Source organism: Dendrobates tinctorius, unplaced genomic scaffold, assembly GCF_039654945.1.
Source record: "Dendrobates tinctorius isolate UK_male_01 unplaced genomic scaffold, ASM3965494v1 ptg000070l, whole genome shotgun sequence".
NCBI lineage: Eukaryota > Metazoa > Chordata > Amphibia > Anura > Dendrobatidae > Dendrobates > Dendrobates tinctorius.
In genome coordinates this window covers 61,673,858-61,701,179 of record NW_027361738.1, presented here as the reverse complement: position 1 = coordinate 61,701,179, position 27,322 = coordinate 61,673,858, and the positions used below count along the sequence as shown (strand labels likewise).

Sequence of the window (27,322 nt, the reverse complement as noted above, 5' to 3'; positions counted from 1 at the left end):
ACCCTGAGGGAAGCTCTTCTTTACAGAGTGGGCAAATCTTGTGGTTGGACTTCTGCGTGCACTTCTTTCCCTAAAAGAGAGGGACCCTAGTTACAGTCTGTACATTCACGAAGTCCACTTACCCACCAAGCCGAAGAAGGATACCAGATCTGAAGGGACCACCGGGTCTGCCGAAGCCGTGTCTTTTAGGGCCACTGCCCCACTGGACTCCTTGCTGCGACGGGACTCCGAGCGGCTGCTGCTGCGGCTGGTCCTTGGGATCCTTCTTTCGGTGTTGCTGCTGTTGCGGTGACTGCCGTGGTTGCCGCTGGCGCCCTGTGTCTGAGGGCATGTCCGGCTGTGGTTGCTCCTCTGGAGGATCACTCATTCTTCCAGGAGATGCAGCGATCTGGCCCTCTTTTTATATGTATATATATCTATATCTATATATATATATATATATCTCTATCTATCTATCTATCTATATATATATATATATCTCTCTATCTATCTATATATATATATATATCTCTCTATCTATCTATCTATATATATATATATATCTCTCTATCTATCTATATATATATATATATATATATATATTTATTTTCTCAGTGTCCCCCCACCACCCCCCCCTGCCGTATGGGGGAGCGCGCTTTTTTTTTTCTCTGTGCCCAGGTGTGCGCTGCTACTGCATCTTTCCCCGGCACCCCAGGGGCTCCCAGAGATGCATTGCGCGCACCCGGCGTCTGACGTCAATAGGCTCCGCCCCCCGCACGTGCGTTGTGAGATCCATCCCAGAGATGCATAGCGGCGGTGGTAACGTCTGCAGGCCCCTGCACACCGCCACTCCCAGCGTTGCGGCGGCCCCACTCCACCGGGGCTTCCAGTGCCCGCTGACGCCGCTGTCCCTGGAGCGCTCTTTCCCCCTACCTGGGGACTCCTGGGTGAGGCGGTCTTTAGCAATACTTCTGCCGCCTCACCCCCCTCCGCACACCCTGGAGGCCCGCTGATCTTCCAGTGGTGGCGCCTCGGGTCACCACCCCAGCCGGGACAGGGAACCCCCGCTGTCGCACTCCGAACTGGTCGGCCCCGGCATCCAACGACGACTGGTGAGTCCATAGGTTCCCTATGGGGACAGGAAGCCAACTGATACGGGAGAGAGGTACCGCCTTTTTGTCTCTAGGTTTCCTGTCCCTGTGGGGCGGATCCTCTATCTCCGTGGTGCCGTCATGGGGAAAAGAGAAACGTTAGGTGTTTCCATTATTTTGTCCAACCCCTGTATTATGGGTTTAATTTTCCAGTTTTCGGTTATAGTAACCCAACTATGAAGAGCCTGGCCCAGAGCAACCAATCACAGCTTAGCTGTCAAATTTCTAGGGCAGTGTAAGAAATTAAAGCTGAATTGTCATAGGCAATGAGGCCTGTTTTTCCATTTGCCATTTTTTGCCCAAGGATTCTGCCATTGTACATTGAAAAACAGTGATAATAAAATCCTAAAATACACGTTTATCATGATTTTACAACCCAAACTTGTCTTTCGAAGGAAAAACCTGTGTATAACTTATACCCCATCAGAAGGTAAAAAAGGAACCACCCGATGATATACCGACCAGTGAAATGTTAATATATTTCTTGTCTAAACCCTGCGCATTTCCAGCCCTGCAAATGAAGCGACATACTTGCGCTGATGATGTTGTTTTGGTTGGCCCGGATACCCCGCGTACCCTTTGGAATTTGGTATCAGAAGCCAGTCAGGGGTATTAGTGACTGCTGTATGGAATCGATTTGCTGCAGCACAGAAATACCAGCTGTTACAGTATGTCCTGAGAGGGATTACCGAATATTCTTAAATTGAACTTCAATCCATCTTTCCATAAAAACTATAAGCAAAAGCCAGGAACGTAACAGCAGTATCAAGTGCACCTGAAGCATTTACAATACCCTGCAGAATTCTTACAACCAGCCTTTAAAAAGACTTCTTTTTGAAATTTCATTATTCCAGTTGTTCCTTGCTTCTATATATCACACTGTATCAGATTTTTTTGGCTTCTACTATGTGGAAACAGTGATATGTTAAATGCAGTGATACATAGTTGAATTTCCACCAGGCCCTTAGTAACCTCTCAGGCTCCTGTGGTTATTGCGCCATCTAGTGGCGAGGACCCGCTATGCAGCCGACACATCCGAGGGGTATCCAGAGCTTCGTGACCACCCGACACGGGGCTCCTGGGACGCCACAAAACCACAATTTCCGGCATGATTTATAAAGTACAAAATCTGTCATGTCTCATCCATACCGTCCTGCTTCCAACTACATTACGGCACTTCAATATGTGATATTTTTAGTTTAGTTATCATATACGGTTCAGGAAAAACTTGTTTTTAATGTAAATTTTCTGGGTTCAGCAGAAAAAACAGTTGTAATCTTAGGCCTGGTTAAGTGGAGTGCAATGTCCAGACTGACTTCAGGTCTCCTGATGCATGATCAGCCCCGAAGTTGCAGTCCGTTCCTTGGACCATGATATATGATGATCTGAGTCTGACCTAGGCTGTCTTTATACTTAGTTTTTTAAGCAGATGCGCTTCAAAATTCGGGTTTGTGCTCGCGTTCCCTTTTCGTCACTTTTTTGCTGTGCAGTTTTGAAGGATTCCCTAGCGCCATAAACAGAATTCAATTCCTGATGTCTCAGATTTAAATCTGCAGCGTCTCAATACTTTGTGTTTTTGCTGCAGATTTTACCCGTAGTAACAAATGGAGAAAAATCAGCAACAAAAAAGCATGGGGGAAAAAAAAAAAAAAAAAAAGGGGCAACAAAAACGCACGTATTTCACACAGCGTTTTTCCTGCCAACATAACAGAAATTTTTGCTGCAAATCCTGAATGTGTGCACATACCCTACAGACCACTTTGAAGAGGCTTGTAACGCTTTCCATATTCATTCATTTTTTTTTCCTGTGTAGGTTTTGAAAAATGTTAGGGAGGAAAAAAAAAAAAAAAAGAAGAAATGACATGTTCCATCTTTGGGGTGGATTCATGATGAAATCCGTTCTATGGCTGGGGCTACACTTGATATTTTTCAGGCAATTCTTAGACAAGTTGTGACTGTGAGACCAAAAACATCAGTGCAACTTTCTATTGAGCAACTATTTTAGAGCTCTGAAAAAAAAAATGGCCAAATCGCAGCTAGATCACACACAAGTCGCAGTTGCAGTGGGACTTGCATGGGCACACGAGTTGCCAGCGACTTGCGACCAGAACAGAAAATCCAACAAATTGGGAAACATTTGCAAGGGTCTTTTTGTAAATTCAGAAAACCCCTAACTCCTGGCTGCAACTTGTTTTAAGTAGTTAAACTAAACAGCAGCGATAAAAATTCGCTCACATTGCTGCTGCTACAAGCAGGTGCTGGCAGAATAACCCAGCTGGCACCTGCTTCATAAACACACACTCCATTTTGTAATAGCGCATCATGAACCAGGAAACCGTTAACTAAATCTGTTAGACCTGCTACGTCTGGTGTACTTACTTTGAAAATCCATGTCAAAATGGCTGCATAATACTTTTTTGAAACTCTATAGCTGGTCTCTGCCCACGTAGCCTGATTGACAGCTCCTTAGTGAACCTCCTCCGTGCTGAGATCTCACACTGCTCAGTGCTAACTGCAGTCTGTCCGGGTGCGTTTAGACTAAGCACATTGGACTCACAAGCTCTCACACTTTGGCTGTATAATCCAAATATTAATATGAGCATTTTAAATGAGTCCTGCTATTCAGGCATGGATTTTCCAGTCTCATGGGGTCCAAAAGATCTATTTGACAGTCTATGCATGGTTTATAGTGAAATCTGAAGACAGATCTACCTGTTTTCAAACAGCATATGAAAATTTCAAAGTGTTCTCTTGCAAAAATTGAATGGAACATCTTCGTGGCTGTGTCGTTTGCAAATCAGCTGAGCACAGTAGGTTTCTCCATCAGGTGCTGAAATAAAACCTGGGCAGCTCACGTATGTAAGCACGTAGGAGTATAATATACCATATTGCTATGCATACTGTACATTTTGCCGTATAGTCATGGAGATATATAGATGAACTCTATACTCAGAGAGCTTTTTACCCCAACGACCTCCAGAAATTCCACTCCTTCCAAGAAATGAAAGCAATCATTACTCGCACTCACAAGACGCTCTCCAAAACCACAAGCTTGTTGCTGTTCAGCTAGAACCACACACTTAAAGCGGCGGCCCTCTTGTTCTCGTGTAGGAAATAATATGCTGCATGTTTCTGAACAGCATCCAAGCAATGCCGCGCTTCTACACGCCTGCATCTTTCTCAGGGCTGAATCACCTCTAGGAAAAAAAAAATAGACTGAACACGAACGGTGGAGTGCGGTGTCGGCAGCGCAATCATCTTACTTGGCCTCTCCAAGTGCACGGAACCGCTGTACAAATCCCATCCATTTGTCCTAAATCCACAATTACAGACACTGCCAGCGATGGCGATCCCACGAGCGCATCTCACCGGGCGGAATATGGATTTAAAAGATATTACATCTGGTTTTAATAGCTTACAGTACACTTATATAATAGGCTTAGTGAACCCGAGCTGCAATCCTAAGCAAAGCACCTGTAAGAAAACTTCTAAAAAGGTGTCCTATGTCCAGGAATCCTCCGGACTCCGGGAAAGGTTTCATATACCTATAGAGTTGCTTTCATGTAAAGAATGCATGGAAGAATACATGTCGTGCTATTATTTTCTGCATCGTATGGCAGATATAAAAAATAATAATAATTAAAAGGCAGGAAAACACAAGTTAGTATTTTTGCAGATTTTACTAAAATCAGAGGTCAGTAACATCCATCCGATCAACACAGGCAGAAATCAAACCATAGATGTCCATAGATTAAGCCATGTGTAACAATGAGAAATGAACACCGGGAAAGTATTGAACACATGGAGAGGTGCAAAAAGCCATGGGAAGTCCTGACACCAGCTGAAATCTATCAGTAATGACAAAGCAATCCTGCCACTTAGTGAAAAATTACATCAGCTGGTTCAACTGATGGCCTATAAACAGGTGTCTCATTAACAAGGTGCCACACAAGAAACATCCCATGATGGGTAAAACCAGGGAGCTGTCTCAAGACCTTCGCAACCTTATTGGTGCAAAATATACTGATGGAATTGGATACAACAAAAAGCATTTCTAAACTATTGAAGGCTCCACTGAGTGGTGTTGGGGCTATAATAAGGAATTGGAAAGAAAATCATTTCACTATAAACTGGACCACTTGTGGAGAGCTACAGAAAAATCTGGAATCAGCAGGTACAATTATTTCTAAGAAAACTATAAGTAATACACTCAACCTCCATGACCTGTATGCACGCTCACCACGCAAGACTCCATTGCTTAACAAAAAGCATGTCCAAAAGCGTTTAAAGTTTCCTCAACAACATTTAGACAAGCCTGCAAAATACTGGGAGAATACAGTCTGGTCAGGTGAGACCAAAACTGAATTTCATTGGATGCCATAATACACATGTTTAGAGGCCAACAGGCACTGTATATTACCCCCAAAACAACATACCAACAGTGAAGTTTAAAGGTGGAAAGAAACATGTTGTGGGGCGTTTTTTCAGCATATGGCCCTGGCAAACTTCATATTGAAATGAGGATGAACGGACAAATGTACCAAGACATTCATGAAAAAAATCTGCTCTCATCGACCAGGATGATGGAAATGATACAGGGGTGGACATTTTAGCAATATAATGATCTCAAACACACAGTTACGGAAACTTGCCATTGGTTTCAGAGAAAGAAAATAAAGCTGCTACAATGGCCCATCCAATCACCTAACCTGAATCCAATAAAAATGCATGGAAGGAAGTAAAAGCTCAGAGTTCATAGAAAGCTCACGGGACCTTCAGGATGTGCAGAGTATGTGTGTAGAAGAATGGACCTAAATCACACCTGAGCAATGCATGCGACTAGTTTCTCCATACAGGAGGCATCTTGAAGCTTCATCACCAAAGTATTAAATTTTGTACTAATTATTAAAGGAAAATTCAGTAAGAGTGTTCAATACTTTTTCTCGGTGTCATTTATCATTATTACATGTAACAATCTATGGACATCTATGCCTGTGTGGACTGGATGGGTTGTTACCAACATAGGCCGGGGTCAGACTTGTGAGAAACTAGGATGAGTCTCACATGTCAACACCCAGGCCTTGGGAACGGAGTATGCGGCTGCATGTACTTCTATGCAGCCGCACGCTCCGATCTCGAGCGCCGGGTATTAACATGCGAGACTCGTCTGAGTTTCTCGCATGTGTGATCCCGGCCATATGGTGTGAATTTCATGTCAATGGCACCTTTAGAAATAGATTTACTTCGAAAATTGATGACGTGTTCAATACTTATTTCACCCACTATATCATAAAGGGGTTGTCCGAAACATTTAATAAAAAGGATAAAAAAAACACGAATGTCACTTAAAAAGTGGGCCGTATAACTTGCTAATGAAATTCAATTATGCCAGGAGCCCTAATGATCGGCTATCTGTTCCAGTCCTGGAAACTCAACTTCCATCCTGTGTTTGACACAGAGTAAAGTTTCCTGTGTCAGCGCTAGATCAGTGCTGTGTATGAAGGGGGCTAGTCGCCTGCTCATTTCAATACCTATGTTAGCCTCCTTCTCTGTGCAAGAACAAAGAGGGGGCTAGAACGGTTTCCTCGCATTCCTACAATGTGATTTGGCTATGTTCACACGTTGCTTTTTTTGTGTTTTTTTTTCTCTTGGCCGTTTAGGAGCAATGTAAAAAAAAACAAAAAAAAACAGGCTTTGCTAAGTTTTCACTGCGGTTGTGTCAGGGTACATTTGTCTCTTGTGCATGCTGATAAAGTTTGGGGCATAAAAAAAAATAATCTGATTCAACTTAATCAGGTTTTGGCACTAAAAATCCAGTAATACCAGATACCTGCGTTTTTTGCAGGGTTTTTTTTTGCACTACCCATTGCTTTCAATGTGTAAAAAAACGCTGAAAAAAAAAAAAAAAGAAAACACTGAAAGACGTGACATGTTGCAGTTTGCAAAAACGCAGGTCTTTGAAAAAAACGGGGGGAAAAAACAGGCGCGTGCGTGAGATTTCTGAAATCTCAGAATTTGCTGCTACTGTGAAACAGCTGAAAATTTGCATTAAAATAAAAAAAAGCGCAAAAATGCAACGTGTGAATATAGCCTTATTGCTGCGTGCACTACCGTACTTACATAATATGTGTAAAACAATGAAAGGCACATCACGTGGGGGATGAGGATCTAACACGTATCGCTTCCTCAGGGGTGCTCTAATCGTTTTATATATTTTATGAAGATGAACAATAGTAAAATCTCCAAAAAAAAAAGCCTGGGATGGGATTTCACTGAGGCCACCGCACCTGCCTGGGATGGGAGTCATATCACTGGACCACTGAACATCTCCCATGACCCCACTCCACCAGCGCTGCTGATCCCTCCATGGGTAAGCTGAATTCGGACTGTAAGACGGACCCCCATTTGACACATTAATTTTTTTTCCCTATTTTCCTTCTGAAAATTTGGAATGCGTCTTATGGTCTGGTGCGTCTCATAGTCCAAAAAACACGGTATCATAAAGAAAAAAAAAATAGCATAAAAGTTGCTATTTAGCAAAACAGAATACGACAAATGCAATGTTCCAGCGTAATCATGGAGACAACAAATGTTATATTATTACAGCTCCCCCTGTAGTTCTGCATGTCATTTGTTACAATTTGTTCTATACTTTTTATTTAAAGGGCAAATCCATTAGAACAGGGAAAGCCAAAGTAATGCCCCCCTGTGCCCTCCGCCGTCCCCAGTGCGGCGATGAAACGGCTCTGTGTCTGAGTAATCACGGTACCTTACATCTCAGTCTAGACAGAATTAACTACATTTTATCCCCCTGCCAAAAATCTAAATCTTTAAGGACACTAAACGCATTGAGATTCTGCCTATATTTTGGAGCAATTCGGATCTGGAAAATCCATAAAGGTATTTCATCCGTGAAAGTTATATGGTGTTCTAACAATCAATGACATGAGCAGACGGAACGCCCCGATGCCGTCTCCAGCCGCAAATCACCGCTTTTATGCCTCATGTTCAAGCATTTCTTCACTATTAAACAACAAATAGGAAAATTTGAAAAATGTGTATTTCATGAAAACTCACATTCCAGGACTGGAAATTCTGTAAACTGGAGATTTCAGGATTTACTATATTTTGCTGAAACTTTTTATTTCACAGGATATGACCTATTCATGTCAGGTCATATCCTGAGAAAAGGTACATGTAAAAAAGGTACATACGGTATAGTTCAAGTTTCCAATAACAAGGCAAATAATTGTTACCGTGTTCCCACTAGCTTTGGATCTACTGCCAAAATATTCCAAAATATATAGTAGGGTGATAGGAATCTCCTGCAAGAACGCTCCAACCTCATTTCCTAACAAGTCTGTTTTACTGAATGTTTATATTTCCTGTAGAAAAACTATTCTGAAACTGCTTTTATTACAAACATTTATGGTGTTGTCCCTCAGTTATTCCTCCTGGAAATGTATGGGGGGATAAAAAGGACACTGACAACACAGTATTTTATCTCATTTTTCCAGACCTCTTTTCAGTAGGCCAGGAGGCATAAACCTTTATCTATATGTTGACTTTTGAATTTATGTGTCTGTTCTTTGGTTGGTCAAGAAAACACAGACTTTTGTTTGTATAAACCTATAAAATTGACTTTTAACATATTGAGCTGTTATCCTTAATGACAGATACGCAGGGTAATTGAACAATGATGTTTGCTGATATGTTGATTACACATTGTCCAGGCCAGCTAGTTTGTTGACTTGCAAACACTGAAGGATAAACTATAAATACTCCAACAAGGAGTTAATTTCATGACCACCTACTCTTGACCTCTGGATAATGGCTTAAAGGACAACAGTTGTGGGCTACACAAGTGGGATATGCCTCTTATTCAGCCAAGAGATTCAGAAATCCAAAGAACCAGAGGCTCTTTACAAAACCACAGCCAGTAACACTTACAAGATAGCTGCCAGATCATGGCTCCCTCACGAGGGACACAGATTTGACATTGTACAGGATGCCAGCTTAAGGGACCATAAACCCGAATGAAAGAATAAAGATCTGTTCCATTGACCATAACTGAACCATTGATACGTTTGAATAAGGCTGGTATCACACTAGCGTTTTTTAGCGCTGCGCTTCGTGCACGTCCATGCGCATGCGTTCTGCACCCCTATCTTTAACATGGGGGCGCATGGTCTAACGTATGAATGTGTTTGTATGCGTTTTCGTGCGTATGCGTTTTTTGTAGTGTGCGCCTAGGCGCGCCAGACGCAACCTGTTGCATTTTTGGTCCGTCTGACCTGTCTCAAAAAAAAACGCATGCGCAAAGAAAATCACATTACAGTCTATGGGAATGCAGGAGGGCGAATGGACATGCGCGCTCCTGCGTTTAAAATCGCATGCGTTTTAAGAGTTAACATGGCTAGAAACTGGCTAAAACGCATGCGCATAAAAAAAGCAAACGCATGCAAAACGCTTGATGCGTTTTTTTGTATGCGATTCTACTGCACACGAAGCGCAGCCCTAAAAAACGCTAATGTGAAACTAGCCTTAGTCAGGATTGGGACCAACAGGACAAGTGGCTCCATGGAGCTGTTCGGCGAAGCCAGGATGTTACCCTCCGGTTACTTGGCCTTGTACCTCAATGAACTGTCAGCTTCCTAAGCTTGTCATTACCCCCTCTTTGTCTTACCACAGGTGGGGTAGTCAGTCCTGAAGTCAAAGCTGTCACGGCAAGTCAGTAGAAGGGTAAGACTCTGCAATTTTGCACCATCTTGGGGTATTTGCTGCTCTATGTTATTTGCCTGTTTTGTGGTTCAATAAAGTATTGCTACACTGTTTTACCCTCACCCTGTTGTCTGAGTAGTAGTATGCCCACGAGGAGAGGAGTGCAGGCGTTCGGTAGGATGAGCCTTGGTCCATTTGGTTTCGGCTAGCGAACCAGACCCCCCCCCCCACGTGTCTCCAGACACCTATGTGTTAATAGTTCTCCTACCCCTTTAGTGTGTGGTGCTGTCCAGTCACTGCAGACTATTTATTCATATATTTCCAGGAGGAAATTAACACAAAAAAAAGTATAATAAAATAAGCTCCAGAAAAGTTACAAGATTTTAAAAATGAGATGTCAGGAATGCCAACATTTCCTCTTTAACGGACTTGCCACATGTAGAAAACCCATTCTCAGAATGAAGCTGCCCTGTCAATCAGATGATCGTTCTAAGTCCTGCTTCTCCAACATCTGGGGATCAGCAGGTGTAGCTCAATACGACCATTCAATTCCCTTGTAGTGCTTGCTACTGGTGAAAAATGTACGCAGTGTTTATCAAGGGCGTAAAAATAAGGGCATATGTCCTGGGTGCTGGGGCGAAACACTCCACTTTTTCTTGACCAGGGTATTTAGATACTAAACAAGGAGGTGAAGTGAAGCTCTGTCCTGGGTGAGTGAAAGCCCAATATAACTACATCTCTGGTAAGCATCGACAGACAGAGTGAAAACTCAGCACCCTCTCTGAAATGAGGAGAAGGGGGGAGAGATTTTTTTTTTCTCAGCTCAGCTTTTTGGACATAAATAGCAGTTCATGTAGTATGACAATTTGTGGACGGTAGAAAGCCACAGACGCCAGCCAGCTAATGGATACGGCACAGTGGCAAGACAAAACGAAGTTCCAGCACTTGTCACTCATCTTCTAGGTCAGTTTTTTATTTTTTTATTTTAAAATACATAATGTTAAAAACTGAAGATAATCATAGCTCAAAAACATGCATGGAAGTCTACGCGTTACAAAAGTGTGATACTGGAGGGTTCATAGTCATGGCAGATAACCCCATGAGGAAGATGCAGATTGCCCTATATAAGGGAAAAATGATTTCCTGGCTACACATACAGCAATCAGACGGGTTCCCGGGACCATTGTCCCATCACAGAATCTAGTAGTCATGACGTATAAGATTATAATCATCAATAAAAGCCTCCTTGAAGCTCTGTCCGTTATAACATCATGCAGCAGCGCGTTCTCTCTCTTAGGCTGTGTGCACACGCTGCGGATTTGGCCGCTGCGGATCGGCAGCAGTTTTTGCTGCGGTGTACAGTACCATTATTCCCTATGGGAATACAAAACCGCAGTGCAGACGGTGCGGATTTTTCCGCGCGGTTTTCAAACCGCAGAAAGAATTGACATGTCAATTCTTTCTGCGGATTCCGCAGCGGTTTCCTATCTCCACCATTGTGGAGATGGTGAAACCGCAGGATAATCCGCAGGTAAACCGCAGATAATCCGCAGGTCTTTTGACCGGCGGATTTTACAAGATCCGCTTGGCCAAATCCGCACCCCATTCCGCCGCGTGTGCACGTAGCCTTATAGTAAAGAATCCCTAGTCTCACTGCTCGTACAGTTAAGAATATCTATCTGTAATTATTAAACCTTCTGTCCTCTAGATGTGGAGCATGCCCCCTTGTCATCGTTACAGCTCTAGGTGTAAAAAGATCATTATACAGATCTCTGTACTGTCCCCTCATTAAGATCTCCTGGAAGCCATCATTTTTCCAAATTAAACAACCCAAAGTCGCTCTGCACCCACTAATTCAGCTATGTCCTTATAAAATGGAGCACAATATAATAAAATATTGATATATTTCGTTGAAAAATAGACCGTCATCATCCAATAAAATCTGGTGTTGAGTGACATTGTGCAGTCCTGCGCTGGGTCAGCAGAGGGCGCTATGTGCCTGTGCTATATTGGTGCCCAGTGCTCCCAGTGTGGGTGTTATTACAGCGGTTTTCTGCGTTCCCATTTTAGCTTACAACACACAGATCCTTCAGCCGCTGCTCTCACAAGGAGCAGACGCACAAGGCACATTAATCATCAGCCCTTTGTGGCGAAGACTAATTTTTCAGCAGTCACTTAATCCGTGGCTTCTATCTGTATTGGGGAAGATTAGCTGCAGCTCTGATAGCGGTTACATCTATAAAACCTACATTTATCTGTGCCCGCCTGGGGCAGAAGATGGGGACACTGACTGATCTCTATGGAAACGCAACCCATCGGGGATGTCACCTGAAGCTCGTCGGCCCCAACACGTCCCATAGCTAAACGGATTGGTCCTTTGGGGCCGGGTTGCCAAGACAGACCCGCCGCGATCCAATTTGCTATCAAAATACAGGATAATACATTGGGCTTCATTTCTTAAACTGACTAAAAAGCAAAATTGAATTTGTTGCAAATGGCAACCAATGGCAGCTCAGCTTTCATTTCACCGGAGCAGTTTAAGAAATGAAAGCGAAGTTCTGATTGGTTGCTATGGGCGACAAAGACCGAATTTCCTTTAGACCATATCTAGTTAGGATATTGGATCCCTTTTTGAATGGTAGGGGTCCGACTGCTAGCCCCCGCCGATTCTAAACACAAAGAGGCCGCAGCTCTAGAGAATAGTGTTCTCCTAAGTGTGGGCCGCAGCCGCTGTACGGGGCATTGCAGCACCAACCCCCTGACTCTACCAGTGAGCACCATCACTTTCTGTGACTGGAAAAATCCCCTTAGAGGGGGCAAGAAACAAAAAAAAAAAAAAAAAAAAAAAAAAAAAAAAATCGACATTTTTATTTGCAGTAATTTTCTAAAACGGTGCGGAGGGAAAAAAAACGCAGAAAACTATGAGAAAGGGGTAGAGGGAGAACTGCACCGTCACTGCATCATGTGAACCCAGCCCAGGCTCGGCCTACGGGCACCAGACCCTAAACACCCGGGGTGACAACTGCTTATCCAGAAGTCACGGACAGCCAACGTCATTAACGGACACATTGGAATATCATAATAAATTAGGGGATCGATATCTGCAGACCGTAATTCTGAATCAAAGACATTATCGGCATTTATTGTGAACTGCAAAAATTCTGATAATTCCAGTCATAACGACTTGGTACAAATGTCTCTGACCTTAAAAAAAAAAAAAAAAAAAAAATCACGGACAAATTTTTTTTATTTTTTATGGTCTGAGGAAAAAACTGCTCAATTTTTACAGACTGCTCAGAAAAGTCTACACAGCTGACAACCCTGCTGAATACACAGTGACCAAAGAATGCCAGTGCGCCGCGTGCCATTTTCCACACAGACCCCCAAAATACGTAAAAGCTGAAGAAAAATAATCATGTGTCAGGGCAGGTGCAGGCGACCGTTATTTTCGGTCCGATACATAGTATCGCACTTAGACCAATGTTAGTTTATGGGGTCATGTACATGTCCAAATGTTTCCTCTGCTCTGATGGAGTCTGTCCAAGGAAGAAAAAAAAAAAAAATAGCAGCACGCCAGAGTTTGATCCGATAGTCAAATTGCACTTTGCCATGCGAGTCAATGTGTTTGGAAAACATGCAGCCGCACACTCCGGTCCCGAGTGTATTGAGACACAAGACTCGTGCAAGTTTCTCGCACATGTGACCCCGGCCTTAATAAGGGCCTTGTTGTGACATTGGCAGGTGAGCAGCACTGACGACGTTGCAATAGCAGAAGTCTTCTAAAACGCCTGTGTGATCAGTGGGTGTCGTGCACCTGTCCGATGTATGTGCTGAAACATTCCAGGTAGGACACAATTCTTTATGAAGGACGACCACAGATGAATAATTAGTAATACCCCAACATGAACAAGATCTATGGGTCTGTGATTCGCCGACACGGTGCTGTGTGATGTACGTACAGGTCTACAAATAATGGTCTGCATCAAGGCTGAGGACGGGCGTTACTGCGTCAGCTGATTAACTGCAGGGACTCTCCAGGGTGGAAGCAGAAGACGACGGGATGGGTGAAGAATCATCCATGTGCTGTGCCAAAGGGAGAAGCATTACCAAGGTCAAACACACTGTACCGAATGAACAAATGCTGGGAACGCCGGATCCGATTCACGGTGTGCGGTGCAACCGTCAACGCCATTTTCATTATTACATATATGTCAATGTGAAATGTGTTGGCTTTTGGGGGTGAGGGTAGGAAAGCACGCTCTTGGTCGTCATTTGGAGTGAACCCAAGAATAATTTGGCACCTAACCTCCAGTAAATTATCTTTGAATGGTTGGTTAGTGACATCGGCTCTCCGGTCCCTGGCCAATATGGATGGTACATCACAGGTATTGTGGCCACCTACGCCAGGGATTCCAAGCCTGTGGCCCTTTGATGCCATTCTGTGCAGCCCACCACCATGTGGTCACTGACGTGTGCCTGTGAGTGGATTCTCACATGCAGTTTCCACATCAGATAACCGTAGTGTCCCCCATAAACTTTTCCTATAACAGCAGGTTCCACTTTCAGGACTCCAATCTATTGGGCATTTAAAGGGAACCTAACAGAAAAAGAGCCAATTGATTACATTAGGTTTTTGCGTTAAATGCATTCCTAAAAATGTTTGACTTTTTTTCATATTAGGATTTAAAGAAAAAAAATTATATATACGGTATATTATAAATATATATATATATTTATACACACATATATATTGTGGTATGTTTTACTGGATGGGAGATACATTTCTCCCAGCAGGTTAATGTTTGGCCGGGTTTTTTCCTAAAGACAGGACCTGTGATGATGTCATGGTCACGTGATCATCCCATGTGATGTCTACCTCACTTGTGGGAGGGGTTATGGGCTATGTAATGGAGGTTGGTGTTTGGCACAGTGAGTGTGTCTGGAAGTTACAGGAACTTGGCTGGACTTAGCCTGAACTTATACAGAATCCTCGTGCTGCAGGACTACAGCAGCAAGACTCTCAACAACCCTGGGAACGGCACCTGGAGGAGGCCGCAGGGCCTGGCAGCCGCTTAGTTAAGCCCGTCTCATGCAAGGGGTGAGTCTGGGACCAGTGGTTCTCCAAGCTGGAGTACATTTAGGTTTTTCTCTTACTTTCTGTTAACCTGCAGTTTGCAAAGTGACATTAAACCACTGAAATTGGACTTTGAGCCTGTGTGTTGCCTCGTTACTGCAGCCCTGCCATTACCTACCAGAGAGAATCCCTACAAAATATTATAGATATATATATATATATATATATATATATATATATACACACACACGTACTTAAACACACACACATACATACACAAAAAGAATCAGCTCTATTGCCCATAAATTGTAGGCTTAGCCCGGTAGTGACATGTTTGTCCAAAATTGTAGGCTGTTGGCCCAGAAGTGGCTTATGTACGGTAGAGCAGGGACCCATCAGGGGGAGATCACCTTGCTGTGGTTGATGGGCTTACATGAATTGGCTAATTTGTGCATCATACTGTAAGTTTAAAAAAAAATTTTGAAAAATATTTTTGTGGATTATCTAAATTGGATGGTTTTAATGTTTTTCTGTGTTTTCACATGGCCTAGATTCATGCACATGTGCTATTGTATTCTTTTTGTCTATATTGTGCAGTTTTTGCAGCTTGCACGTGTTCACACTAGGAGGTGCTGGTCGGATGGATATATATATATATATATCTATGAGGTAGCGCTGCTATTCGGGTAGGGGATACTCACTCAGCCACAAAATCAGATCCGGCACAGATTTTCCATAAGGCAAGCATAGTCCATGCGGTTTATTCAACATCATAAACCCACAGCAGCAACAAAACTTCATATAAGCAGCAGAGCGTCCATGGCAGAGTTTCACTCTGTAAACCCAGTGTTTACACAGGCTATACAATGTCCAGCATACAGGCTCTCTTAGCCTCACTTATCTCACCCACGTCCAGGTTTCCTCATGGCTGCTTCAGCTTACTGCAGACGTTAATTCCCTCCCCTGGGAACTCTCAGACACGTGCAGCCATTCACCACAGCCACTTCACAGGCTGTTAGCCAGGAAGCTCCATCTCAGCGGGACCTTCCACACTGGACCAATCGGGTCCCAGCATTCACCCCATGTGACCTACCCTGGTCACATTATATGGTTCATAGCCACGCCCACCGGGTCACATGACTCTGACCTCATCACAGGTCCTTCAAGCACTTACACACTCTTTACAACAGTGTTCTTTAAACACACTCCCTGGGTGGGTTTGTAGGTAACCAGGTCCACCCATCTCTCTAGTTACCTGGAGACTTCTCCCTTACACATTGAAACAAGACCTCAGCAATATCATTGCTGAACAACACAAGTCTCCATCCCAAAGCCACCCACTTTGAGATACATAACGGCCATTCCGTATTCTGCCATTCATCCTTTCTCCTGGGAGATCCACACAGCGCCCCCTAGTGGACTCAGTGGTTACTACACACACACACATATATATATATATATACACATACACACACATATATATGTAGTAATCTTGCAATCTTCACACTGGCCAATCGGGCTACTTTAGACTGATAGTTCCCGCCCTTTCAAGAATTGTTTTCAGCAGGCTCATTATCATCAGAGGCTGGATTACAAGGCCTGATAACACCTCTATGCACAGCTAATAATACACAGCTCCTGCTCCTGATCCCTTCCCAATGTCCTTTGCACAAGCCTACTGCATATTTCCAATTAGGACATGTACATAGGGTCAGGGTCTGACTATTGTGCCCAAGAAGAGTTTAAAAGAATCCCTAATAGCCAGTGTGAAAATTGAAAGCTATTTTATTTTTTTTAATACAAATTATTTAAGGGTTTATTTTATTTTTTACACATACAATTTGTATTTAAAAAAAAAAAAAAAACAGCAATCTTGCAATTTTCACACTCATGATTCAGACAGCAACACCCACTCAAGTTTTATTGCAGCCCTTAGAAGTGATTCAAGGTGGCCGTATGTGGACTGTTATTGTTAGGATGAGGTGCAACTGCAAGAACGACAATTAGGCCCTTACCAGGCAAGGTCAAAACGTTCCCATTGGCCCATGCAGCCTATGGGCGCTCATCTGTCCTCCTTGAATAGTATAGTCTTCTTCCTCCCGGGAAGAGAAATGTGTGAAGTTTGTGATCGGCTGCTTACGTCTGACTTGCTGCTGGATCATGGTGGAAGTCGACTATGAATGATAGAATCAGGCAAAGGTGCTGCCATTGGGATGTATATGACACAGCAGGTATTTTTGTATGTTAGCGTATTCTGTTATTATATGGCCACTATGGGCGACACTATGTTAACTCTTACAGTATATGATCAGTAGCAATATATTGGTCAACATCCTGCAGCTAGTAAATAGAGGTTATGTTTTTTCTTTTCACAACCAGTATAATGGCCAGTATAGCTCTTATAGGAGTTGTCATCTACTATTCCCAAACTCCTAAATGGGCAGTGCAGCACAGTACGAGGTTTGTGGGTGTATTACTACTACACAACAAAATCTATTTACAATGGGTGACAAATTGTAAGAGAGCTGTAAAAACTATATGAGGTCGGTACGGGCAGGTTTTGCAACGTGCCCATCTGCTCTGTGCAGACGCCAATGTAGAAGAAGGGGAAAAAAGGCATTACCGATGAGAGGAGACGATATGGTCACTAGTCCACACTGCTGCTCCATCAATGACCTAAACTGCCCCAATTAGTGAATGCAATGGCGTTTATAGGCGCTAATATGAAAAGGTAAATTCTTGACCCTGGGAATCAATTAACTAAATTTCACTATACCTCCAAAACTCAGGCTGTCAATAGTGACGAGGAAATAAAAACCTCTTGGGATTGTCAACATTAGGGGAGTACATTTTTTTTTTTTTTTTTTTTTTTTAGACAATGGGGACGCGGGTTGCGAGCTTGTTAGTTTGGCCAAAATATCAACTAATACTTTTTTTTTTCTCATCTTTGCAGGATTTTACCAGGACCTGTAGTATTACTAACATAACGCTGATCTAATAGTTTGAGGATCACCAATGGCCTGTAAGCCAGCATGGTGCACTACACGTATCAGTGTAACTGGCACCTTATACAATTCCCACTCCAACACCCTGATGGATAAGGCCTCGTTCAGAAGTCCGTTTTTCCCATGTATGAATAAAACAGACCGATTGTTATTTTCAGACTTAGACCAAGTTTCAGCAGTTTTTCAAACATGGCGGGAAAGGAAAAAAAAAGTTTCTCCTCCTTCTCCTTTCTGACAATTCGTGAAAATCAGATGTCATCCGAATGCTTTTTTTTTTTTCCCTGACTCAGACTTGCATTGCTGATTTTGATCCAATCCTTGGATCAAACTTCCGCGATTTTCTAAGGACCTTTCGGTCTGCAAAAAAATCAAGAACATATTGACAGCCCCACAGATGTGAAAAAACACGGAAAACGTATGTCTGAATGGGGCCAAAGGAGTCATGCAGATGTCCATGCAAATCTCTCCGGGCATGGACCGCAATACACAGACTAGCTGCGTCAGAGCTTCATATAGGTCTATAAGACTGTGACGCTCGGGTTAGGAGAGCCACAGCAAGTCCGTTGCATTTCCGATTTGCACAGATATCTGCATGAGGCTTAAGGGTGTACGTTTTGCAATATGAAAATCTAAAATAGGGTTAAAAAGGCATTACCAATGTGAAAAAGACGTCATGGCTGCTAGTCCACACACTGATGCTCCATCGGTAACCTCAACTGCAACACTTAGTAAGTGTAACATGGTGTGTACAGGCATTAATGAGAAGCCAGTGCTTGACCCTGGGAATCAATTAATTAGCAAAATTGAATTAAATTAACTATCCCTGCAAAGGTCTGACTGTCATTAGCAGAGAGGATATAAAACCTCATGGGATTAGTGTCAAGATTAGATGAGCAGGTTCTTTTGCTTATCACTCAAGCTTTGGACCTTTATCTTGCAGTCTGGTCAAGGGGGGGTCATAAAGAACAGATGTAAATTTCTCAGACAATACAGAGGTTTTATACAGGGTCACTAAAGCCCCCTTAAAGGAGCAACACATGATAAAATCATGGCAGACAACATACACCATAGCAGAGTGTATTCACCTGCTGCTGAAATGCAAGCAAAAGAATAACTGCAAATGCTGGCAAATCCAGGACACATTCTCTGATCATTGATCATCACCTTTAAAAACAGCCAGCAGATGACCATAGCAGCCAGTGTCGACTAATAATAAACAAAAACTGCGAGGACCACCAAAGCACTTCTTTGTTGCATCAATGAGTGATTTGAGGTTGACTACCACTTTTTTTTTTTTTAAACAGACCAATTGTCACAGGGATACCGTGACAGAGAGGGGCCACAGGATCATGGCGTCTGGTTTCACAAACTCCTGCATGGATTATAACTGTTTCACTATCTTATTAAATAAACAGTGCAATGGTTCATCAGTTCAGTTGATCAACTGGAGCTCTCCAACCTGGATTGTCTCAGTTGTTCAGCGCTTGCCACTCCCCTCTGTTATATATGCTCGCCACTGGAACTTGGGAATTGCCAGTGATAGCTCTTACTGCCTGGTTAGGAGTTGGAGGTGAAGTTTGTGTTTGGAGTAGTTGTTTGGAGAGTAGTTCAAGAGATTGTTGTATGGCATTTGTTTATGTATTCATCCTCATCTTCTCCTATTTGGTTTCACCTTCCTATACTGCTCCTGTGTTCCACTCTGTTGTTTGGCGAGTGCATTTTCTATGACTGAAGTTTTCGTTTATCCCTGTCTCCCCTTTTTTGTCTGGTTAGGATCATCCTATATACTTTGCCTCTCACCTCCGTGGGTGGGGGAGGGAACAAATAAGGGTTACTATGGGAGCATAGCAAGCCATGTGTCCTCGGTGTCTTCAACTTCATGGGTAATCCGGGAGACAGGGCTAGATTACGGTGTCTCTAGTTCGAGAGATTGTGTGCCAACAATCATTACATGACATTGATTTTCCTAACTGTTTGGTTAGTACATCAGTTTTTACCATTGGTGTTTTAATGGGTTTTCTTATGCAGAAATGAAAAAATAAACAGAAGAAGGTTTCTCAAGCTTCTCCAGCTATGGGCCGGACATAGATCTCCCTGAGAATCTGTACCCAGAGCTTATTTTAAATGAAAACAGCATTTCCAGTGTGAGACATGTAATGACTGACAGTCTGCTCTCCTGATCTACATGCCTCACACTGGTAACGTCCCCTTTCATTGCTGATAATCTCTGTAGGCAGATTCTCAGGAAGATCTATGTCCGGTCCTTTGATCTTAACAGTTTATTTACTTATTAAGAAAAATGAGGATTTCTCTGGAAGAAGACATCAGATCTCCGATATCAAGGTATCATTTAATTCATCTTCTAAAGACCTGCCGTATTTTTCGTACTATAAGATGCACTTCTTTCCCCAAAAAACGGACTCACATCCCAGGCTGGTGTGGCAGGTTCGGTGGTGCTCGGACCCCCGCACCACCGAACCTGCCGCACCAGCTTGGTATGGGAGTCAGATCATCGCTGGACCATCGAACATCTCCTATGACCCTGCTCCACCAGCACTGCCAATTCCACACACCCCCCCATAAGCTGAATTTGGACTGTAAGACGGACCCCGATTTGATGCATTAATTTTTTTTTTCCCTATTTTCCTTGTGCAAATTTGGGGTGCGTCTTATGGTCTGGTGCGCCTTATAGTCCGAAAAAAATAGGGTACATGCTATATAGACAGCTTAGGAGGGTTGATCCTACTGACAGATTGCATTTCAGATGCAGCTAGGATACCATCAGTGTGCTGTCCTAGTTTTTCATGGACCCATAGACTTATATTGGCTAATTTTTATCCGTTATTCAGGTCAAAAATTGAAAAATTTGTGGAAACTTTGTTCATAAAATAAAACAATCCCATAGACTATAATGGGAATAGTGATATCATAAAAAAGATGAAGAGAACACCTATATAAAACACAGGTGTCTGAATGAGGCTGGTAGGTCAGCCCTCTTGAAAATGCTAAAGCATCCCTTCTTGGAAACCTACATTGCGTAAATATTTTTTTATTCCTCTCGTAAATGTTTGAATATATTAATGACTGAGTGTCACCCCTTTGGGGTGCGTCTCCACACCATCTGATATTGTACAGTGTTGACAGTCCGGCTTATAAAAAAAAAAAAAAAAAAAAAAAAAAAAAGGCTGGCACCCAATTACATGAAGGAAATACTAAGAAATGTCACAAACGCCACCAGATTGTCTCTAACAAAAGAAGATGACTCGAGGATCTCTAAATCTGAATTGTCTTTTTTTTTTTCCTATCCATTCATCCACATTTTCTGCATTGCAGCAAACGGTGGCAATATTTCATTTCAAGGAACCTGACATCAGGCAGAAGTTGCGCCTGCTCTGCATCACCCCGCGCTCCATCAAGCCTAATTAGAGATTAATGAGCAGTTGACAGAGTTTGTCTTTCCAGCATTCTGCGCTCTCTCTTTTACATTCCAGGACATTATGGACAGCGTGGTCCAGCCGGTGGAGTTAGCTACGCTCTTTGCCAAAAGACATCTTTTCCCGCTGAATACGCTGCTCAAACGCTTCTTGCTTCGCTTTCAGAGTTTCAAGAAAACTGAGCAGTTAATTAGAAAGTAGCATAAAATATTAGTGCCGCACCAGCGCCAGGCTCCGAAGCTGCTGAACTTGGCACAGAGTACCAATGCAAGGAAAACCGCTGAAGGAATCAGATCCTTTAAAAAAACAGCAGTGAATGCAAATTTGGGCTATTAGTAACCTTTTACTAAAAAAAAAAAAAAAAAAAATAATATAATAAGTCATTTTTTCATAATTATTGATTATCAATCGGAGTAAAACCTTCAAGCTAATTCAAAATGGTTCTCTACCAATCTCCAAAATCCCATTTAGGAAATTATGGGGTATTTGTAGACTATAAAAAGATCTTCCAATGTGCCCACTAGACTACTGTCCAGTCAACTGTATGGTAATTGCCAAGCATAAATCGAAAATCTCCGTCGATGGGAATATCTGGAATCTATAACACGCATGTACAGTGGACAAAGCCACCAGTAGGCAATAATGGTGCTCCTTGCTGGGTCTGTAGAAGACTTCTAGTCTCGTGCTGGGTAGGATGGAAATGTTGTCAGATCCACACAAACAAATGCTCAATGTACCAGCAGAGACTCTGATTCCAGTGATGTGACACTACTTGCTATAGTTTCGAAAAATCATGGTTTAATCTCCTGCAGCTCTTCTAGTCCTCTCAGTGATCTACTCCTGCCATGAAGTCCTCGATAGTCCAACTATCCCTAGTCCACTTTACTGAATGTCAGCTTGATTCCTAGCCACAGTCTAGGTGGCAAAAAGCTATCAATTAATAGTGTGGGCTGTCAGAGCTGCAGCAGACAAAACAGTGATTTTATCAAAACTACAGCAAGCAGCCCAGTAAGTGACACATCACTGGAATCAAGGTCTTTGCCAATATTTTATGCTGACCTTAGATTGGGAAGCATAAAGATGCTGACAGATTCCCTATAAATGAATCTCCCAACACTCATCATCACATTGTTATTCGCTCTAATAATGTGCGGACTCTTTACTTCCTATATACTGCATACACAAAGGCAATACCATCAAGAAATCTGCTTTATATATTAAAGAATAGCAATTACAGTAATTTCCTAATATGTGGATGTACATGTACTCTTATGTAGCTCAAAAACTAAATCCCGTAACAGAACGAATCGTCGCCGGGCTACGTGATTGCTCTGGCATTTCAGAAAAAAATATACCATAATTTGACATTTCGGTTAGGGACCATAACAGGAGACAAGACAAGTCCGGTGCTGCCCTTGGTCGGCTCTTCCCAGCACTGCTGCATCTGATTGATGGGATTCTCCCTTGCCTGTATACAGGGAGAGACTTATCAATCCTCTGCAGAAGTGCTGTGAAGAGCTGGCCAGAGTAACATGCCTGGCTACAATCATGCAGCCAGTCTGTGATTCATGCTACCTGTGGTCTGGACACCATGAATTGCCCGACAGGTTCCCTTTAACCTTTTACCCCCCACCCCCAGGGTGGAGTGTAGTCATTTTTTTCTCACTGCAGACTGGGCAGATGGGAGAGGCTCCTGCTGCAGCCAGTTGTCTCACAGTAACACACTATCAGGGCAGCATGGTGGCTCAGTGGTTAACACTGCAGTCTTGCAGCGCTGGAGTCCTGGGTTCGAATCCCACCAAGGACAACATCTGCAAGGAGTTTGTATGCTCTCCCCGTGTTTGCGTGGGTTTCCTCCGGGTTCTCCGGTTTCCTCCCACATTCCAAAGACATACTGATCGGGAATTTAGATTGTGAGCCCCATCGGGGACAGTGATGATAATGTGTGCAAAACTGTAAAGCGCTGCGTAATATGTTAGCACTATATAAAAATAAAGATTATTATTATTATTATACAGACTGGTGATGAGAATTAGAAGGGGGATATAACCACAAAAACAAAGATTTATCTTTATATTATCTGTAATAGAAGGCAAAACAACATAAGAAAGGAGATTTAAGGGAAAAAAGTGCGGATTTATTTTATTGCATTTTCAGGATTAAGTGTTGCTTTTTTTCCATTGTCTTTAGTAACACGAGCAATGGGTTCACAATGGATGCCAACAAACATGCCAACCTTCACACCTCATGCAAAATATCAGTAATTTGCATTGGGAAGATTGGAAATTATTTTAGATCATATTCATAGGATTTTACTTGGGGCCTAACTTCTGGGGTCACTCATGATCTCTGCCATGGAAATGGCCACCCGTCCTGGATTTGCTAGCCCAGTGTAATGACGTCACTCATTCATCTGGTCACGGACAAGTAACAGGACAGGCACCGATACTACCACCATCACAGCAGGGAAGCTGGCATCGGACCAGAGGTGCCCGGGGATGACGGCTCTGGACATCTGGAGAGGCTATTATTACACGGGTATTTCGAGTCACAGAGCTGCTGAGCTTTACAAGTGTGATTAAGAAAATACATGGCAGCACATGAAAACTAAAACTTGGATCCCGCCAACGCCGTTGATGGAAATAGCGACCAGGGAAAGGCATTGTGTGGACGCCAGTTATAGCCGGGTATAGTAAGGACAGAGACGTTTCCAAGATTCGGAGATAAAATCCTGACTCCAGACAGCTAATAGTCGCTGCCACCAAGTCACACGACTAGGAGAAATACCGAACTGGGGCAATTATTAAATCCTTGACTATAGAAAGCAGAAAACAGATCATATATTAAAACACCCAAGTAAAAAGTCCATGGCTTGCAAGACAGTGTACTATCCCCTTAAGATTATGATTTTGTGTTTGTATTTTTGTCACTTTTTTTCCCCACCTATTCTTCCTGCAGCCATAATGTTTTAATTTTGTACACGAGTTGAAGTTTTAAAATCGGACTACCTTCATAAACAATGCACGAAAAACCAGCGGTGAAGTGGCTAAAAAAAAAACCTAAATAATTCCAACTTTTTTTTTTTTATGGAATTCACGACCTGGCAACACGAATCTTCAGGTCAGTGTAATTAAAGAGTTACTAAATTTACCTTTTATATATAAAAGAAGTGGTTTACAAAATTCAGGACTTTGCTAAAAATATAGTAATGATAATAATATCATTGGTATCGGACACCACTTTCTGAGACCTGTAAACATTTGTATCCTTACTTTGACTGAGCAATATGAAGGTTTGCTTGTATTTTTTGTGCACTGAGCTTTAGGTCTTATTTATACCATTTTGGGGGACATATAATGTTTGGTTGTTTGTTTTTTAGTTTTAATCACATTTTATTGCATTTTTGGCAGGAAGAGTGAAACAAAAATTAAGCAATTTTGGAGTTTAGATTTTTGGGGGGAAACAAATAATTATATATGTTATTACCAATTATGCAAGTGGCAATAGCAACATTTTATTTTTTTTTATTTTTTCTATTTAAGCTTGAGGAAACAGAGAGCAACTTAAACATATTAATAGTTGAAATATTTTTCTAAGCTATATTTTAATGTGTTTTTACACTTTTAGTTTGTACTGTTATAGGCCTTAAAGGGAACCTGCCACCTATTTTTTCGTATATAAGATGCGGCCACCGCCATCAAGGGCTTATCTACAGCATTCTGTAATGCTGTAGATAAGCCCCCGATGTAACCTGAAAGAGAAGAAAAAACGAGTTATATTATACTCACCCAGGGGCGGTCCGGGTCCGATGGGTGTCGCGGTCCGGTCCGGCACCTCCCATCTTCTAGCGAAGACGTCCTCTTTGCTTCCCGTCACGGTTCTGGCTCCGGGGCAGAGCAAAATACTGCAGTGCGCAGGCGCCGGGAAAGGTCAGAAGTCCGGCGCCTGCGCACTGCAGGACTCTGCTCTTCCCTCAACAGGGCAGATCAGTGCGCCTACGCCGAAGTCGCGATGGGAAGCAAAGAAGAGGAAGTCATCGCTAGAAGATGGGAGGTACCGGACCACGACACCCATTAGACCCGGACCCCCAGGTGAGTTTAATAGACTCGCTTTTCATCTGTTTCAGGTTACATCGGGGGCTTTTCTACAGCATTACAGAATGCTGTAGATAAGCCCTTGATGGCGGTGGCCGCATCTTATATGCAAAAGAATAGGTGACAGATTCCTTTTAAAGAGACTCTTGTTAGTGCAGAATGTCTGTTCAAAGTCAAACCAAGCACTGGCACTCAGTGTTTCATGGCGGGGCCAATCATCTATATACACCTTCCTACCTGCTTGTTTTACATCCATCTCTACCCTTCTCTGGCTTTATGAAGCCTGATCTGTCAATCTTGGAAGAGGGTGGGGGGGGGGGGCGAAGACAGATGGAAACCAAGCAGGTGGGAAGGTGTAGTTAGATGATTGGCCCCGCCATGAACCATCGAGTGCCTGGACTTGGTTTCAACAATGATTCCGTGCGGAGAGAATCCCTTTAAACCTGCAATTTCTTGATTGACTATTGACTACACTTGAATACTGCAGCAGTACTGTAGTAATAGCAGTATATACTTATTGATCCGCACTTTATATACAGGAAAGAGCCAATGGAAGGTGCTCGTGTTTTTGTGGGTGCACATGACGTTACCAAAAGGCCCATTAGTTTATACGTAATGTATGCTAATGTGCCTGGCGGAGCATTCTCAGATAGTTGTTTAGGTTTGTTATAGGTAAAAACAACCTATCACATCTAATGTGTAGATTGTAAAAAATGAGAAATATGCGCAATTTATATGGTGTTTTAAAAAAAAAAAAATATATCTCTTGAATTACAGTACTTATATGGAATGGTGTCACCTGGTGTACAATGTGCACAGCAAAATGCAGGTCTAACTAATGAGCAGAGTGCTGCCGGTCACAGATGTTCAGGAACATTCCTGAAGTGTCAGGTCTGGTCATAGATGTCACCAGTTCATTGCAGAGCTTCTGCCCCTGATGTATGAATGTGTCCTAACTCTTAACCTGTAATATAAACATGAGGACCGATCACTATCCGCTGTAAATTCCACTGTTCTCCTGAATCCGGCGTTGTTTATCTTTCATTTTTGCACCTCTCCGTTTTGGAGATATAGTCTTCTCTTTTCTGCATGTAACCCTAAATTTTGAAAGCCAAGTGGGCGTGGTCATTAACTTTTTTCTACTGAATCTTCTTCAAGACTCTGCCCACTTAGCTAAAAAAAAAAAAAAAGATTTATATACAGGGAAGAGGGGGCCATATCTCAGGGATAAAGAAACATGGGAATAAAATAAAACCATTGCCAGATTCTGGAAACCAGCGGCAATTATGCCCCGGTTTGAAAAAAAAAAAAAAATACATATTTATGGCAAACGGCAGGGTCATGGAACACAAAGTTTTCTTTATGCTTTACCTACAATAAATCTTTGAAATTAAAATAGTCTTTTACCCGAGTGCCTTTATAGAGAAGCCGGTGTGCTCCAGGTATGGAATGGGTACTAGGGATCTTCAGACATTGTGGCTCTCACCTACAGTAAAAAAAAAAAATAATAATAATTATTAAAATAAAATTGTGAAATTAAAGCCAATAATCAGCAAAATAAGCAATGAGAAGATGACTATTACTGTAACCTTACTCTTGTATCCGGTCACACAAATTCAATTACACAAAAATAACATCATGCGACTCTTAATCACATGTTACTCTCATAATCGGCATCATTCAAAGCTCATCATTTTTACCCAAACCTCAAAATAAAGCAAGACGTTATCAAGAATATCAGCGTTCGGCTAAGTTCACATATGAGATCTCATCAGTTTTTCATCCAGAAAAAAAAACAAAAAAAAACACATTTTTATTCTTATGGTGGGCAGTTTGTCATCGGTACGTCCTTTTTCGGTATCTG

At 42.5% G+C, this 27,322-nt stretch overlaps 1 protein-coding gene across 6 annotated transcripts in view; it reads right to left on the bottom strand.

The window, feature by feature from the left end:
- Positions 1–27,322, bottom strand: part of MPP7 (MAGUK p55 scaffold protein 7) — a 434,998-nt gene that overhangs the window by 297,523 nt on the left and 110,153 nt on the right. For all 6 annotated transcript variants that reach the window (XM_073581723.1, XM_073581726.1, XM_073581725.1 and 3 more), the window contains one exon: positions 26,866–26,944. The gene's annotated coding sequence lies outside the window, so the exon portion shown is untranslated. The remainder of the gene's footprint in view (positions 1–26,865; positions 26,945–27,322) is intronic.